The sequence below is a fragment of the Ranitomeya variabilis genome, chromosome 2 (assembly GCF_051348905.1).
Source record: "Ranitomeya variabilis isolate aRanVar5 chromosome 2, aRanVar5.hap1, whole genome shotgun sequence".
Taxonomy (NCBI): Eukaryota; Metazoa; Chordata; class Amphibia; order Anura; family Dendrobatidae; genus Ranitomeya; species Ranitomeya variabilis.
Window position 1 is genome coordinate 791000893 of NC_135233.1, and position 19748 is coordinate 791020640.

General features: G+C 43.0%; 1 long non-coding RNA gene across 2 annotated transcripts in view; it reads right to left on the minus strand.

Annotated features, from left to right (window-relative positions):
* Nucleotides 1-2666: 2666 nt before the first annotated feature.
* LOC143809927 (uncharacterized) overlaps nt 2667-19748 on the minus strand; it is a 131768-nt gene continuing 114686 nt past the window's right edge. The window contains exons 1-3 of one of the 2 annotated variants that reach the window (XR_013222538.1): nt 6600-6736; nt 4165-4295; nt 2667-3437 (exon numbers count right to left, since the gene is read on the minus strand). This is a non-coding gene — a long non-coding RNA (uncharacterized LOC143809927). Of the gene's footprint in view, nt 3438-4164; nt 4296-6599; nt 6737-19748 lie in introns of those variants that run through there. The other variant, XR_013222537.1, reaches the window with a different exon arrangement.

Consider the following 19748-nt stretch of genomic DNA (forward strand, 5'->3'; position numbering starts at 1 on the left):
AAAGAGAAGGCGATGATGTCTTAAGAGGCGATAGAAGCCCAGGATGAGCACAGCAAGTTTTTTTCACTGTATTGAAAATATTGAAATATGTTTTATAATTTGGAATATTTATTTAGAGGTAACTCTCGATTAAACTGCTTCTCACTAAATTTAACTATGGCAAAATCACTATATCATTAATGACAAAATGTATATGCATTATATATACATCTCATCATCATACTAATACTCGCTACATTCCTGCTTCCCCTCTTTGCAAATCCCTTCACTGGCTCCCAATTTCTCAGCGTATCCAGTTTAAATTACTAACACTGACCTACAAAGCCATCCATGATCTTTCTCCTCCGTATATTTCCACACTAATCTCTCAATATCTTCCCTCACGTAATCTCCGGTCCTCCCAAGACCTCCTCCTCTCCTCCACGCTTATTCGCTCCTCACCCAATCGCATCCAAGACTTCTCCCGAATATCACCCATCCTCTGGAATTCAGTGCCCCAACACATCCGGTTATCCACTACTTTTGGATCCTTCAAAAGAAACCTGAAAACCCATCTCTTCAAAGAAGCTTACAGCCTGTAAAGACTACACGGCCACCTCAACACCAATGGAGCTACTGCAACCCTCGACCTACTGTCTCCTTCCCCATAATCCTGTAGATTGTAAGCCCGCAAGGGAAGGGTCCTCTTCCCGCTGTACCAGTCAGTCATTGTTAGTTTTGTTTACTGTAAGTGATATTTGTATTTTGATGTAACCCCTTCTCATGTACAGCACCATGGAATTAATGGTGCTATATAAATAAACAATAATAATAATAATAATACTAATAGTAATCAGCGCTAGTTTTTTCTGATGTAGAGATCAGATTCCGCTATATACTGTATACAGCTTTGTGAAAGATGGCTGCCACCACTAGAGGGAGCATAAGAGCTACTGGAACAAAGCTATACATTACACATAATGTGTATACACCATATATACACTGTACTGACAAATGCGTATACAGTGGGGCAAAAAAGTATTTAGTCATTCAGCAATAGTGCAAGTTCCACCACTTAAAAAGATGAGAGGCGTCTGTAATTTACATCATAGGTAGACCTCAACTATGGGAGACAAACTGAGAAAAAAAAATCCAGAAAATCACATTTTCTGTTTTTTTATCATTTTATTTGCATATTATGGTGGAAAATAAGTATTTGGTCAGAAAAAAACAATCAAGATTTCTGGCTCTCACAGACCTGTAACTTCTTCTTTAAGAGTCTCCTCTTTCCTCCACTCATTACCTGTAGTAATGGCACCTGTTTAAACTTGTTATCAGTATAAAAAGACACCTGTGCACACCCTCAAACAGTCTGACTCCAAACTCCACTATGGTGAAGACCAAAGAGCTGTCAAAGGACACCAGAAACAAAATTGTAGCCCTGCACCAGGCTGGGAAGACTGAATCTGCAATAGCCAACCAGCTTGGAGTGAAGAAATCAACAGTGGGAGCAATAATTAGAAAATGGAAGACATTCAAGACCACTGATAATCTCCCTCGATCTGGGGCTCCACGTAAAATCCCACCCCGTGGGGTCAGAATGATCACAAGAACGGTGAGCAAAAATCCCAGAACCACGCGGGGGGACCTAGTGAATGAACTGCAGAGAGCTGGGACCAATGTAACAAGGCCTACCATAAGTAACACACTACGCCACCATGGACTCACATCCTGCAGTGCCAGACGTGTCCCACTGCTTAAGCCAGTACATGTCCGGGCCCGTCTGAAGTTTGCTAGAGAGCATTTGGATGATCCAGAGGAGTTTTGGGAGAATGCCCTATGGTCTGATGAAACCAAACTGGAACTGTTTGGTAGAAACACAACTTGTCGTGTTTGGAGGAAAAAGAATACTGAGTTGCATCCATCCAACACCATACCTACTGTAAAGCATGGTGGTGGAAACATCATGCTTTGGGGCTGTTTCTCTGCAAAGGGGCCAGGACGACTGATCCGGGTACATGAAAGAATGAATGGGGCCATGTATCGTGAGATTTTGAGTGCAAACTTCCTTCCATCAGAAAGGGCATTGAAGATGAAACGTGGCTGGGCCTTTCAACATGACAATGATCCAAAGCACACCGCCAGGGCAACGAAGGAGTGGCTTCGTAAGATGCATTTCAAGGTCCTGGAGTGGCCTAGCCAGTCTCCAGATCTCAACCCTATAGAAAACCTTTGGAGGGAGTTGAAAGTCCGTGTTGCCAAGCGAAAAGCCAAAAACATCACTGCTCTAGAGGAGATCTGCATGGAGGAATGGGCCAACATACCAACAACAGTGTGTGGCAACCTTGTGAAGACTTACAGAAAACGTTTGACCTCTGTCATTGCCAACAAAGGATATATTACAAAGTATTGAGATGAAATTTTGTTTCTGACCAAATACTTATTTTCCACCATAATATGCAAATAAAATGATAAAAAAACAGACAATGTGATTTTCTGGATTTTTTTTTCTCAGTTTGTCTCCCATAGTTGAGGTCTACCTATGATGTAAATTACAGACGTCTCTCATCTTTTTAAGTGCGGGAACTTGCACTATTGCTGACTGACTAAATACTTTTTAGCCCCACTGTATATCGGTATTGTTATACCCCGCACCTATATATACTGTATATACACAAGTCTACAATATATACACTACTTACAGATGGATGTAGACTTTATAGGCACTGTCCACACATATCTGCATATTCTCACATCCCTGTTATATACACTGCACACATTTATACACATTGCACACATACTTGCTCATCTCTAAATACACTGCATAAATACATACACCATATATAAGTACATGGGTATATATATAAATATATGTTTCAAATACACACAATACACATACATGCTATATATATATATATACTGTACATCCATCACATGTACACTATATCACGTCAGTATTTTTAAATCAAAACCAGGAGTGAAACCTAATCAGATAAAACCTATTTTGGAGCGATCTGCACCTCTGTTGTGTTTTGCACACTTTCCTGATTTTGAGTTAATTCCAAAACCCAAATCCAGGCCATAATCTGTGTGAATGTGTCCCCAGGATGGCGGCAGTGATATGGCATAGTGCTTTTACCATTTCTCCCACAGTCCGCACAGTAAACAGATGTCACCCCTCGCCCCGGGTTCATATCTGCTGCAATCTTTATATCCCGCAGTACTGCGGCCATTGTATGAGGGTCCTAGAAAGTTATACCACAGGGAAGACAGTGGAGGGGAGGAATATGGAAACAGGTCATTGGTACTTATCCGGCACTTAGTAAATCACAGTCTTCCATCTGTGGCCTGTGGAAAATGCTGGTCTTGTTTGGCACCGAAGGGAAGGACACATCTGCCGGTGAGACGACTGCTCTGCTCCAGTGATCGGCTGCAACTGGTGCGAGTGGCGGATGGAGCTATGTAATAAGAGAGAAGGCGATGATGTCATAAAGAGAAGGCGATGATGTCATAAGAGACAATAGAAGCCCAGGACGAGCACAGCAATATCTCCTACAACAATTCATTATTTCCACTGCATTGAAAATATTGTAATATGTTTTATAATTTGGAATATTTATTTAGAGGTAACTCTCGATTTAAACTACTTCTCACTAAATTTAACTATGGCAAAATCACTATATCATTAATGAAAAAATGTATATGCATTATATATATATATATCTCATCCTGGTACTAATAGTAATCAGCGCTCATTTTATCTGATGTAGAGATCAGATTCCACTATATACTATATACAGTGATTTAAAAGATTACATGATGACTACCTGCTGCCACCACTAGAGGGAGCATAAGAGCTACTAGAATAAAGCTATACATTACACATAATGTGTATACACCATATATACACTATACTGACAAATGCACATACATTGGTATTGTTATACCCCGCACCTATATATACTGTATATACACAAATCTACCATATATACAGTACTTAAAGGTGGATATAGACTTTATAGGCACTGTCCACACATATCTGCATATTCTCACATCCCCTTATATACACTACAGACATTTCTACACACTGCACACATACATACTCACCTCTAAATACACTGCATAAACACATACACCATATATAAATATATTTTTCAAAGACACACAGTACACATACATACTTACCCGTCACTTAGTAAATCCCAATCTTCCATCTGTGGCCTGGAGAAAATGCTGGTCTTGTTGGACGTATCTGCCAGGGAGCAGACTACTCTGCTCCAGTGATCGGCTGCAACTGGTGTGAGTGGCGGATGGAGCTGTGTAATAAGGGACAAGGTGATGATGTCATAAAGAGAAGGCGATGATGTCATAAGAGAGAAGCCCAGGACAAGCACAGCAATATCTCCTACAGAAATGCATTATGTTCACTGCATTGAAAACATCTTAACTTTTTTTGTGACTTGTAATAAATATTTATTTAGAGGCTTCTCTCTGATAGAACAACCACCCCCAACATCCACAACACAGGATGAACCGCAGAATCACTGCTACTGTGCACATGATAGACTCTATAAATATGGACATCCTGGTACTAAAGGTGACATGACGGCTATGGGCAGCCACCAGTACAGGGAGCGCAGGAGCGAGCATCATAAAGCAGCACATTACATGTCCTGTGTAAACACTTACCAGCGGTAGAGGGCGCAATTGGGAAAAAAATAATAAACTCACAGACTGCCGTGAGTCAACACCGCCACCAGGCTCCTCCCACCGGCACAGCACAGTGATGGCCACGGCGCAGGAGGTCCCTGACACCGCTCTCCGCCTGCCCCCGGCCGTCGGTACTTCCCTGCTCTGTCAGCTCTGCCCAGGACAGAAGATCCGCTGGTTACCTAAGCAGGACGCCGGCTACTTCTGGCTAGATTGGTGTCATGCAGGAGACGTCGGGCAGCACGATAACGTCACTGCATGTCACTGGCCAGCGTTGACTGTGAGACGGGACAGGAGGGTTGCGTGTACATTGGAGTTGATTTTGTGAGGATTTTAGACTCAGAAGCTTCAGTGCTGAGGTGACTACATCGGAGTTGCTGGAGCGAGAACCTCAAATAATCCCCTCCGCTGTAGTCAGCTCAGCACTGAGGCATCTAGATCGGAGCTGATTCCTGGAGCTCCTCATACAGACTCCTTTCTAGTCCACTCTTCTGGCATTTAATGCTTTTTTATGGAATTTCTCAAGGTGTTAATGGTGCAGATATCACAGCTCAGGCAGGAATGTTCTTTACACTGTTCTATATTTTATGTACGGTAGTTGGGCAAAATTCACATTTTTTTGATTGATAAAACTTACATATTTGTCACTTTTTGTAATATAAATTACGCTCTGTAATGAATGTTCAGTGTCACCAGAATGTGACTTTTCCTGTCTGTCATCGATCTTGTCTGCAGCCGTGACATTGTGAGAAGTGGGCGGAGCTTGATGGGGAGAGACATAAAAAAGCGCAACTGACAGTTATTATAAAAGAGCACAACCGACTGTCCTCATAAAAGAGCGCAACCGACTGTCATCATAAAGGAGTGCAACGACAATCATCATAATAGAGCGCAACCGGCAGTCCTCATAATAAAGCGCAAACGACAGTCCTCATAACAGAGTGCAACCGACAGCCATCATAAACGAGCGCAACCGAGTCAACATAAAAGAGCGCAACCGACAGTCAACATAAAAGAGCGCAACTGACAGTCATCATAAAAGAGCGCAACCGAAAGTCATCATAATAGAGCGCAACTGACAGCCATCATAAAAGAGCGCAACCGACAATCATCATCCACATATAATATAATGTCCCCACAGAGCCACATATAATATAATTTCCCCTTGAACCCACATGATATAATGTCCCAACGGACCAACATATGATCTAATGTCCCCCACACATAATATTATGCCCCCCCACAGACCCACATATAATATGTCCCCCACGGACCCACATGATATAATGTCTCAACGGACCCACATATGGTATAATGTCCCCCACACATAATATCATGTCTCACCAGAACCACATATACAGGTAGTCCTCGACTTACGACGTTGATCCGTTCTTACGCGTCGTCGTAAACCGAATTTCAACGTAAGTCGGACCATACGTTCATACAGTACTTAGCCTATCCAAACACCTATCCTAACACAGTACCCTACATAATTATCAATAAACATAGGTACAGTAAAATATTGTGCAGTACAGTACGTTTAATAATGAAGTACTACTGTACTGTAAGTGCTGTAACAGTAATAAACAGTGTACAGTACTGTAATAAACAAAGATAACAATTCCAAAGGGACAACAGGCTTATTGGGAGGAAGCTGCAGAAGGTGCTGAAGATACTGGGGCAGGTGAGTCAAGAGGGGCAGGTGAGTCAAGAGGGGCAGGTGCGTCAAGAGGGGCAGGTGAGTGAAGAGGGGCAGCTGAGGTAGAGGGTACAGGTACAGGATCTGTTGCAGGCCTCTCTACCTTCTTGAAGTACTGCTACAGGATAGTTTGGAAGGAGACCATCTTCTCCTCCAAGATCTCCTTGTAACACTAAGGGAATCCATGACTCCTCTGGCAACCCTAGTGTACCTTTCCATGTTGGGATCCTCAGCCTCAAACCTTGACAATCCTTCCTGTATCAGGGCAAAACCTCCTGCCAAGCCCTGCCTTGTAAATCTCTCACGTTCTGGGGTTGGTATGTCTTCCTCTTCCTCTATGATCTGCTTCTCCAGTTGAATAAGGTCCTCAGCAGATAACTCCTCTCCATGAGATTCCAGTAGCTCTGTGACATCATCCTCCTCCACCTCCAGATTCATTGTCTTACTCATATCAACAACGTTCTTTATGACACTAGTCACTGACTCTTGGACCTCTGTGACATCATTCACAAACTGGGGACACAATTTTTTCCACACACCATTCATACTGGTCTGCTTAACCTCATCCCAGGAATCAGCAATGTTATTCACAGCATCAAGGATGTTGTATGTTTTCCAAAAGGCCTTTAGAGTCAAGTCCTTATTTTTTTCAGTTGCTGCTAAAGCAATTACCAATGACCCTTCGGCGGTAGTAGGCCTTGAATGTAGCAATGACTCCTTGGTCCATAGGCTGTATTAGGGCAGTGGTATTAGGTGGAAGGTAAACCACCTTGACATTAGGGTTAAAGTCATCCAGACGGGCAGGGTGTCCAGGGGCATTGTCCAGAATTAGAAACACCTTAAAGGGGATATCCTTGGAGGTACAATACCGCTCCACACCTAGCACAAAATGGTTGGTGAACCAGTCATCAAACACTGCAAGTGTCACCCATGCCTTCCTATTAGACTTCCAGATGACTGGTAGTTGACCCTTTGAAATGCCCTTGAGTGCCCTTGGATTCTCAGCCTGATACACCAGCATGGGCTTCAGTTTGTAGTTGCCAGCAGCATTGCCCCCAAGAAGCAAAGTCAGTCTCTCCTTGACGACTTTATGACCTGGTGCTGACTTCTCCTCCTTGGCGATGCACGTACGGTTAGGCAAACTTTTCCAAAACAAGCCTGTCTCATCCACGTTGAACCCTTGTTGAGCACAGTAACCACCCTCCTCAATTATCTCAGCCAATGCTTTAGGAAACTCAGTTGCTGCTTTCTCATCAGCACTAGCAGCTTCACCTTGCACTTTAATGTTATGGAAATTGGCACGATCCTTAAACCTCATAAACCAACCCCTACTCGCCACAAATTCTTCACTTTCACTTCCTTCCCCCTTTTCTTTTTTCAACGCCTCAAACAGTCGCCTAGCCTTCTCCTGAATAACCCTAAGGCTCACAGGGATACGGCGTTGATTTTGGTCTTCTAACCAAAGCACCAATAATCTTTCCATCTCAATAATAAGCCCACTACGCTGCTTTGTTATCACTGTCGCTTTCATAGGAGCAGATCCTTTTACATGTTCAAGGATACGATCTTTATCCTTGATAATCGTAGCGACAGTCGAACGACTAAGTCCTAATGACCTGCCAATTTCTGTTGGTGTTTCCCCCTTATCAGATCGCCTTATGATATCCACTTTCACCTCCATGGTGATGGCCTTCCTTTTCTTTGATGCACTGGTATCAGATGAGTCTACCTTACGTTTGGGAGCCATAATGAAGGGTGTTATGGCGTGCAGGAGACTCGGTTTTCTCTGTAACCGGGTACAGTGTACAGTACTGGACTCTATTGTTCCGCCCCTGCACGTAGTTTGACTTACGACGCAAAACGTCGTAATTCGGAATGAGGCGTCGTATAAAGCGTAGTAAACACGAAACGACGTAACCCGAGACCGTTGTAAACCGAGGACTAACTGTAATATAATGTCCCCACAGACCCACATACAATATAATGTCCCCAACACATAATATAATGTTCCCTTCAGAGCCACGGAAATCTGCAGTTCCAGCAAAGGTAATCGGTTTTTGACAACTATGAGAGACAATTACCTTTCACAACTGGTTCAGGACCCAACAAGAAGGGGGGCACTGCTAGACCTAATATTAACCAACAGGCCAGACCGCATAGCAAATATAAGGGTTGGGGGGTCACTTGGGGAATAGTGATTACAGAATAATAAGTTTTCATGTATCCTTTAATAAGATGTGTAGTAGAGGGGTTACAAGGACACTAAACTAAACTTCAGGAGGGCAAATTTCCAACGGATGAGAGATGATCTTGGTGCAATTAACTGGGACGTTCTCCTGAGACATAAAAATACACAAAGAAAATGGGAGACGTTTATTAGCATCCTGGATAGGACCTGTGCACAGTATATACCGTATGGGAATAAACATACTAGAAATAGGAGGAAACCAATATGGCTAAATAGAGCTGTAAGGGGCGCAATAATTGACAAAAAGAAAGCATTTAGAGAATTTAAGGAAGTAGGTAGTGATGAGGCATTAAATAAATACAGAAAATTAAATAAATTCTGTAAAAAGCAAATCAAGGCAGCTAAGATTGAGACAGAGAGACTCATTGCCAGAGAGAGTAAAAATAATCCCAAAATATTCTTTAACTACGTAAATAGTAAGAAACTAAAAAATGATAGTGTTGGCCCCCTTAAAAATAGTCTACACAAGAAAATTCCATGGCAGACAATATGATCAGTGACAACAAAAACTCCCCATTAAATGTCACCTGGAAGTACTTCGGCGTCTAAAAATCACTAAAATTGACAAATCTCCGGGCCCGGATGGGATACACCCCCAAGATAGGTTATTACACTTGGGGCTATGTAGTTTGGAAAAACGAAGGCTAAGGGGTGATCTTATGTTAATGTATAAATATATGAGGGGACAGTACAAAGACCTTTCTGATGATCTTTTTAATCATAGATCTGAGACAGGGACAAGGGGGCATCCTCTACATCTGGAGGAAAGAAGGTTTAGGTATAATAACAGACGCGGGTTCTTTACTGTAAGAGCAGTGAGACTATGGAACTCTCTGCCGTATGATGTTGTAATGAGTGATTCATTACTTAAATTTAAGAGGGGACTAGATGCCTTTCTGGAAAAGTATAATGTTACAGGGTATATATACTAGATTCCTTGATAGGGCGTTGATCCAGGGAACTAGTGTGATTGCTGTATGTGAAGTCGGGAAGGAATTTTTTTCCCCAATGTGGAGCTTACTCTTTGCCACATGGTTTTTTTTTGCCTTCCTCTGGATCAACATGTTAGGGCATGTTAGGTTAGGCTATGGGTTGAACTAGATGGGCTTAAAGTCTTCCTTCAACCTTAATAACTATGTTACTATGTTACTTACAATATAATGTACATCACACATTATAATGTCCCCACAGATCCACATATAAAATAATGTCCCCAATGGACCCAGATAATATAATGTGCCCACAAACTCAAATGTAATATAATGTCCCCACAGAGCCACATATAATATATTGTCCCCACAGAGCCATATATGATATAATGTCCCCATAGACCCACATGTATTATAAAATCCCCACATATAATATGTCCCCCACGGATCCACATATAATTTGTATCCCACGAACCCACATATGATATAATGTCCCAACTGACCAACATATGATATAATGTCCCCACACATAATATAATGTCCCCACAGACCTACATATTGTCACGATTCCACCCCTCAGGGTGTCTGGGATGCAGTTACTGACAGCCGGGCCATTCAATCTGGTATAGGGGTGTGCTGAAGCTGTCAGTACTGTGATTGACAGCTTGGTAGTGATGAGCGAGTGTACTCGTTGCTCTGGTTTTCTCGAGCACACTCGGATGGTCTCCAAGTATTTGTAACTGCTCGAAGATTTAGTTTTCCTTGCCTCAGCTACATGATTTACAGCTGATAGACTGCTTGATTACATGTGGGGATTCCCTAGCAACCAGGCAACCCCCACATGTACTCAGGCTGGCTAGCAGCCATAAATCATGCAGCTGCATCAACAAAACCAAAATCTCTGAGCAGTCACAAATACTCGAAGACCACCCGAGCATGCTCGGGAAAACCTGAGCAACGAGTATTTTCGCTCATCACTACAACTTGGCCATCCAGTCTAGTACAGGGGCGTGCTGAGCTGTCAGTGTGTTGATTGACAGCTCGACTATTCAATCTGAGACTGAGGTGTTGGCTGTCTCATGTGTTCATTATTCCACTTAATGGCCATTCTTCTTAATTGAGCTGAGTTTCCCAGAACACTGTCAACTTGTGAGGTTTGTGCTGTACTCTCTGTGCCTTGAGTTCTATATGTTTGAGCTATTGCCTGACCTTGGGCTTTGATCTGACTACCCGTCTGTTTAACCCCTTCAGCTCTGATCCGTTATCCTCCCAGTACTCTGACCTCGGAACATTACCTGACTAAACTTTTGTCTCTTCCTTCTGTTTATGACCTTGGACTCCTTGACCACTCTGACTCACGGCTTAACCGTGAGAAGTGACTAGCGTCACACATATAATATAATGTTCCCATGGACCTACATATGATATAATGTTCCCACAGACCCACATGTAATATAATGTCCCCACAGACGCACATATAATATAATGTCCCCACAGACTCAAATGTAATATAATGTCCCTACAGACTCACATATAATATAATTTCCCCAATGGACCCACATATGATATAATGTATCCAACAGATCCACATATAATAATAATAATAATAATTTTATTTATATTGCGCCAACATATTCCGCAGCGCTTACATATAATATAATATTCACAGAGACCCACATGTAATATAATGTACCCACAGAGCCACATATGATATAATGTCCCCATAGACCCACATATATAATGTCCCCACGGAGCCACATATAATATAATTTCCCCAAGAACCCACATGATATAATGTCCCAATGGACCAACATATGATATAATGTCCCCCACACGTAACATAATTTCCCCCACAGACCCACATATAATATGTCCCCCACGGACCCACATGATATAATGTCCCAACGGATCCACATATGATATAATGTCCCACACACATAATATGTTCCACCAGAACCACATAAAATATAATATAATTTCCCCATAGACCCACATATGATATAATGTCCCCACAGACCGACACATAATAATAATAATAATAATTTTTATTTATATAGCGCCAACATATTCCGCAGCGCTTTACAAATTATAGAGGGGACTTGTACAGACAATAGACATTACAGCATAACAGAAATCACAGTTCAAAACAGATAACAGGAGGAATGAGGGCCCTGCTCGCAAGCTTACAAACTATGAGGAAAAGGGGAGACACGAGAGGTGGATGGTAACAATTGCTTTAGTTATTTGGACCAGCCATAGTGTAAGGCTCGGGTGTTCATGTAAAGCTGCATGAACCAGTTAACTGCCTAAGTATGTAGCAGTACAGACCTAGAGTGCTATTAACTGCATAAAGTGTATGAGAACATGATGAGAGGAACCTGATTATGTTTTTTTTTTTGAATGGGCCACACAGGGATGTTAGGTTAATGCATTGAGGCGGTAGGCCAGTCTGAACAAATGAGTTTTTAGGGCATGCTTAAAACTGTGGGGATTGGGGATTAATCGTATTAACCTAGGTAATGCATTCCAAAGAATCGGCGCAGCACGTGTAAAGTCTTGGAGACGGGAGTGGGAGGTTCTGATTATTGAGGATGCTAACCTGAGGTCTTTAGCGGAGCGGAGGGCACGGGTAGGGTGGTAGACTGAGACCAGAGAGGAGATGTAGGGTGGTGCTGAGTTATGGAGTGCTTTGTGGATGAGGGTAGTAGTTTTGTACTGGATTCTGGAGTGGATGGGTAGCCAGTGTAATGACTGGCACAAGGTAGAGGCATCGGTGTAACGGTTGGTGAGGAATATGATCCTGGCAGCAGCATTCAGGACAGATTGGAGCGGGGAGAGTTTGGTAAGAGGGAGGCCGATTAGTAGGGAGTTACAATAGTCCAGGCGAGAATGAATAAGTGAAACAGTAAGAGTTTTTGCAGAGTCGAAAGTAAGAAAAGGGCGAATTCTAGAAATGTTTTTGAGATACAGATAAGAAGAGCGAGCCAGTGATCGGATGTGGGGGGTGAATGAAAGCTCGGAATCAAGGATGACCCCAATGCAGCGGGCATGTTGCTTTGGAGTAATGGTGGAACCACACACGGAGATGGCAATGTCAGGCAAAGGTAGGATAGTAGAGGGAGAGAACACGAGGAGTCAGTTTTTGACAGGTTCAGTTTCAGATAGAGGGAGGACATGATGTTAGAATACAGAATACATAATACAGAAGCACAAATACAGCTCTGGCAAAAATTAAGAGACCACCGCAAAATGTTCAGTTTGTCTGATTTTTCTCTTTATAGGTATATTTTAGAGTAAAATGTAAATTGTTCTTTTATTCTATAAACTTCTGACAACATGTCTCCAAATTTCCAAGCAATATTTTTTGTATTTTTTTCTGACAAAGAAAATGTTAGGGCTAGCGGAACGCACCAAATAGTAAAGAGGTAGATATGCGTTCAAAGCCCGGGGTCCGTGCTGAGATGGCACCTACTGCTGAGAAATGCCAGATGGACACTTGCTCACACGTGGGTTAGACTTCACCCAGTGTGTATGGAAGCGAACTCTGTTGCTTCACAGAGTCGATAAAATACGCTGCACCCTGTTAGCAGTCACAGGGTGCAGCTGCAAGACATTAGTGGGATCCCTATGAATCGCCCCACTAAACTGGTGATTGGACTCGCTCTGACCCTCGGTGGCTTTTGAGCCCGCGCCTGAGGACGCCCCGAGTCAGATGCAGAGTCAAAGCGGGAATTCCCACCCTACACTGACAGGCTGTCAGGAAAGTGCACTGAATGAGCACGGTGCCGTACAGACGGGCACTGCAAAAAGGCACTGTAAATTGTGCTATGTGTGCAGGTAGCACTGTCGGGTGCTAGATAGCGTTCACCATTCGCGAGCAGTCAACAACACAAGTAATGGGAATGATTAAGGTGCTTTCATCCATCGACAGTCATTGATCTACACACTCACATTATCAAGTTTATACTAGCGCATGGACGTGCGGCCATGCAAACCTTTTATAGCAGAAGCTCTCCAGGACCTTCCTAGTGATGTAATAGGAGCTGCTACAGGACCTGAGCATGTGACCCTGACCTCCAATGAGAGGTCATCCCTTGGGCATGCTCAGTAGAGGAAAAACAGGACTTAGTCCCAGGAGTGTCTGCTCGCCGTTGATCAGTGCTGGTTGCAATGGCTGGACCTGGAAGGGCAGCAGTAACCAAGTGCACAGTATCTGCCTGAGCCAGACGCTGGGACCGACGTCTCTGCTGAGCAGGCTCCACTGTGGCTGGAGAAGAAAGGGAGACTGCAGCGGACATGGTTCGAGAATCCCCCTGTGCAGCGGCGGGAACTCGACACCTAACAGAAAAATAATCAAAATTTTAAAAAAACAGGCCTTTCAGACCTCAAATAATGCAAAGAAAACAAGTTCATAATCATTTAGAAACAACAATAATGTTTTAACTCAGGAAGAGTGCAGAAATCAATATCATGTGGAATAACCATGATTTTTAATCACAGCTTTCATGCGTCTTGGCATGCTTTCCACAAGTCTTTCACACTGCTTCTGGCGCAAAAATTTAAGCAGTTCTTCTTTGTTTGATGGCTTGAGACTATCCATCATCCTCGATTACATTCCAGAGGTTTTCAATGGGGTTCAGGTCTGGAGATTAGGCTGCTATGACAGGATTTTAATGTGGTGGTCTCTTAATTTTTGCCTTTTTTGTGCTTCTCACAAAATTACCATATCAAAAAGTAAATTTTTTTCAGTTCTTCAATAGAGTCATCAACATTATAAAGAGTAATTACAGAGTGATCTATTTCAAGTATGTATTTCTGTTAGTGTTGATGATTATGGCTTACAGCCAAAGAAAACCCAAAAGTCATTATCTCAGTAAATTGGAATACTTTATAACACCAGCTTGAAAAATTATTAAAAAAACCCCAAAATGTTGGCCTACTGAAATGTATGTTCAGTAAATGCACTCAATACTTGGTCAGGGCTCCTTCTGCATCAATTACTGCATCAATGCGGCGTGACGATCAGTCTGTGGCACTGCTTAGGTGTTAAGGAAGCCCTGGTTGCTTTGATAGCAGCCTTCAGCTTGTCTGCATTGTTGGGTCTCGTGTCTCATCTTCTTCTTGACAATACCCCATAGATTCTCTATGGGGTTAAGGTCAGGCGAGTTTGCTGGCCAATCAAGCACAGTGATACAGTTGTTTTAAACCAGGTATTGGTACTTTTGGCAGTGTGGACAGGTGCCAAGTCCTGTTGGAGAATGAAATTTCCAAAGCTTGTCGGCAGAGGGAAGCGCTGGCTGACTTTGGTCTTGATAAAACACAGTGGACCTACACCAGCAGATGGCATGGCTCCCCAAGCCATCAATGATTGTGGAAACTTCACACTAGACCTCAAGCAGCTTGGATTGTGTGCCTCTCCTCTCTTCCTCCAGTCTCTGGGACCTTGATTTCCAAATGAAATGCAAAATTTACTTTCATCTGAAAAGAACTCCTTGGAATACTGAGCAACAGTCCAGTTTTTTTACTCCTTGGCCCTGGTAAGACAGCTTCTGGCATTGTCTATTGGTCATGAGTGGCTTGACACAAGGAATGCGACACTTGAAGCCTGTGTCCAGGATACATTTGTGTGTAGTGGCTCTTGAAGCAATGACTTCAGCAGCAGTCCACTCCTTGTGAATCTCCCCCAAATTTTTAAATGGCCTTTTTTTAACAATCCTTTCAAGGCTCCTGGTTTCCAAGTTGCTTGTGTGCCTTTTTCTACCGCACTTTTTCCTTCCACTCAATTTTCCATTAATATGCTTGGACACAGCAATCTGTGAACAGCCAGCTCCTTTAACAATGACCTTTTGTTGCTTACCCCCCTTGTGGAATGTGTCAGTGACTGCCTTCTGGACATCTGTCAAGTCAGCAGTCTTCCCCATGATTGTGCAGCTTAGGAAGCCTTTGCAGGTGTTTTTTGTTAATTATTATAATTTACTGAGATAATGACTTGGGTTTTCACTGGCTGTAAGCCATAATCATCAACATTAACTGAAATAAACACATGAAATAGACCACTTCATTTGTAATGACTCTATATAAGAGTTTTTTTTTATTGAAGAACTGAAATAAATTAACTTTTTGATGATATTCTAATTTTGTGAGAATCACATATATATATATATATATATATACTATATAATTGTCTAAGGGTCACCTCCGTCTGTCTGTCTGTCCTTCTGTCTTTCTGTCACGGATATTCATTGGTCGCGGCCTCTGTCTGTCATGGAATCCAAGTCGCTGATTGGTCTCGGCAGCTGCCTGTCATGGCTGCCGCGACCAATCAGCGATGGCCACAGTCCGATTAGTCCCTCCCTACTCCACTGCACTCACTGCCTGGTGCCCGCTCCATACTCCCCACAGTCACCGCTCACACAGGGTTAATGCCGGCGGTAACGGACCGCGTTATGCCGCGGGTAACTCACTCCGTTACCGCCGCTATTAACCCTGTGTGACCAAGTTTTTACTATTGATGCTGCCTATGCAGCGTCAATTGTAAAAACATCTAATGGTAAAAAAAATAAAAAAAAAATAAATCATTATATACTCACCTTTCCCGCTCCTCACGAAGCTCCAGGCAGGTTCCGGTGGAAGGATGGTCTGCGAAAAGGACCTGCCATGACGTCACGGTCATGTGACCATGACGTCATCACAGGTCTTGCGCGCCTGCGCGAGAAGGACCTGCCGTGACGTCACGGTCATGTGACCGCGACCCAGTCATGTGACCGCGACGTCATCACAGGTCCTACGCGCCTGCACGAGAAGGAGGCGACAGAACTACAAGGGTACCCTCGGAAGGTGAGTATATGTTTATTTATTTTTTTAACCTGTCACATACGTGGCTGGGCAATATACTACATAGCTGGGCAATATACTACGTGACTGGCCAATATACTACGTGGCTGGGCAATATACTACGTGGCTCTGTGCTGTATACTACGTCACTGTGCAATATACTACATGGCTCTGTGCTGTATACTACGTCACTGGGCAATATACTACGTAACTGGGCAATATACTACGTCACTGGGCAATATACTACGTCACTGGGCAATATACTACGTCACTGGGCAATATACTACGTGGCTCTGTGCTGTATACTACGTCGCTGTGCAATATACTACATGGCTGGGCAATATACTAAGTAGCTGGGCAATATACTACATGACTGGCCAATATACTACGTAGCTGGCAATATACTACGTGGCTCTGTGCTGTATACTACATCGCTGTGCAATATACTACGTGCCTCTGTGCTGTATACTATGTCGCTGTGCAATATACTACGTGGCTGGGCAATATACTACGTTACTGTGCAATATACTACGTGGACATGCATATTCTAGAATACCCGATACGTTAGAATCGGGCCACCATCTAGTATATATATATATATATATATATATATATATATATATATATTGTGACAGAGTTACTGGTGAAGTGATGGAGGGGAGATATCACTGCGCATGATGGTGTCCGTGATGTAAAACCAGAATATTTTCCTCCAGCACACTGCGTGTTGGGATGGTTTGTATAAAGTTTTATGATGGGCTTCCATAGAGCAAGTGTGAGGAGGTCCACGTATCTCCCTTGCAGTGTTTTTGCAGGACCCGTGTGATGTCAGGATCATGTGATCAGTACATGATGGCAGGATCACAAAGTCTGGGCTTAAATTGCTGACTGCCAAAGCCTTCAGTGTTCAGGAGGTGCCTGGATAGAGAGTACTCCAGGAAAGTGTCTGCTGATCTGAACCGTGGACATTGCTGCCTGTTAGTGGGTTGATCCTAGCTAGGAAAAAGGACTGTGTTTCTGTTTTGTTACTGTTTTGCCTGGAGGGCTGTGTTTACGTTCCAAAGCTTGGTTTATGCTGTCTTCAATAAACCAAGCATTTTCTTAAAGAGACAGTGTTCCGTTTATACCTCTGAGTCCAGTCGAGTGAGCCGCTTTACCACAATATATATATACAGTATATATATATATATATATATATATATATATATATATATATATATATATATATATATATATATATATACACATACACTGCTCAAAAAATAAAGGGAACACTTAAACAACAGAATATAACTCCAAGTAAATCAAACTTCTGTGAAATCAAACTGTCCATTTAGGAAGCAACACTGATTGACAGTCAATTTCACATGCTGTTGTGCAAATGGGATAGACAACAGATGGAAATTATTGGCAATTATCAAGGCACCCTCAATAAAGGAGTGGTTCTGCAGGTGGGGACCACAGACCACATCTCAGTACCAATGCTTTCTGGCTGATGTTTTGGTCACTTTTGAATGCTGGTTGTGCTTTCACACTCATGGTAGCATGAGACGGACTCTACAACCCACACAAGTGGTTCAGGTAGTGCAGCTCATCCAGGATGGCACATCAATTCAAGCTGTGGCAAATAGGTTTGCTGTGTCTGTCAACATAGTGTACAGGTGCTGGAGGCGCTACCAAGAGACAGGCCAATACACTAGGAGATGTGGAGGGAGCCATAGGAGGGCAACAACCCAGCAGCAGGACCGCTACCCCTGCCTTTGTGCAAGGAGGATCAGGAGGAGCAGTGCCAGAGCCCTGCAAAATGGCCTCCAGCAGGCCACAAATGCGCATGTGTCTGCACAAACGGTTAGAAACCGACTCCATGAGGATGGTCTGAGTGCCTGACGTCCACAGATGGGGGTTGTGCTCACAGCCCAACACTGTGCAGGATGCTTGACATTTGCCAAAGAACACAGGATTGGCAAATTCGCCAATGGCGCCCTGTGCTCTTCACAGATGAAAGCATGTTCACACTGAGCACATGTGACAGACGTGACAGTCTGGAGATGCCGTGGAGAGTGATCTGCTGCTTGCAACATCCTTTAGAATGACCGGTTTGGCAGTGGGTCAGTAATGGTGTGGGGTGGCATTTCTTTGGAGGGCTGCACAGCCCTCCATGTGCTCGCCAGAGGTAGCCTGACTGCCATTAGGTACCAAGATGAGATCCTCAGACCCCTTGTGAGACCATATGCTGGTGCAGTTGGCCCTGGGTTCCTCCTAATGCAGGGCAATGTCAGACCTCATGTGACTGGAGTGTGTCAGCAGTTCCTGCAAGATGAAGGCATTGAAGCTATGGACTGGGCTGCCCGTTCCCCAGACCTGAATCCGATTTGAGCACATCTGGGACAACATGTCTCGCTCAATCCACCAACATCATGTTGCACCACAGACTGTCCAGGAATTGGTGTATGCTTTAGTTCAGGTCTTGAAGGAAATCCCTCAGGAGACCATCTGCCTCCTCATCAGGAGCATGCCCAGGTGAGGCATTTCCAGTGAAGTTGGATCAGCCTGTAATTTGATTTTCCACTTTGATTTTGAGTATCATTCCAAATCCAGACCTCCATGGGATATTCATTTTGATTTACATTGATAATTGTTATGTTTTATTGTTCTGAACACATTGCACTATGCAATGAATAAAAATTTGCAACTGGAATATTTCAGTCAGAGATATCTAGGATGTGGTATTTTAGTGTTCCTTTTATTTTTTGAGCAGTGTATATGGAGGACTGAGGAGTGTATTTTAATCTATGGAGGACTATGAGGAGTGTATTATACTGTATGGAGGACTATGGGTAGTGTATAATAGTATATGGAGGACTGAGGATTGTATATTAATATGTGAAGGACTATAGAGAGTGTATTATACTATATGGAGAACTATGGGGATGTATTATAATGTGCCCCATAGTCATTTATATAGTATAATACATCCCCATAGTTCTCCATATAGTATAATACACTCTCTATAGTCCTCCATATATTAATATACAATCCTCAGTCCTCCATATACTATTATACACTACCCATAGTCCTCCACATAGTATAATGTGCACCACAGTCCTCCATATTGTAAAATGCAAACCCCATAATCCTCCATATAACATAATGTGCCCTATAGTCCTTCATATAGTATGTTATATGGAGGATTATGGGGTTTGCATTTTACAATATAGAGGACTGTGGTGCACTATGTGGAGGACTATGGGGTGTATTATACTAAACAAGCAAAATGCTGCCTATTCATCGAGTGATTGGATTGTTTATGCCGGAACAGAAATCATTGTTCTCAGCAGCACATCGCCGG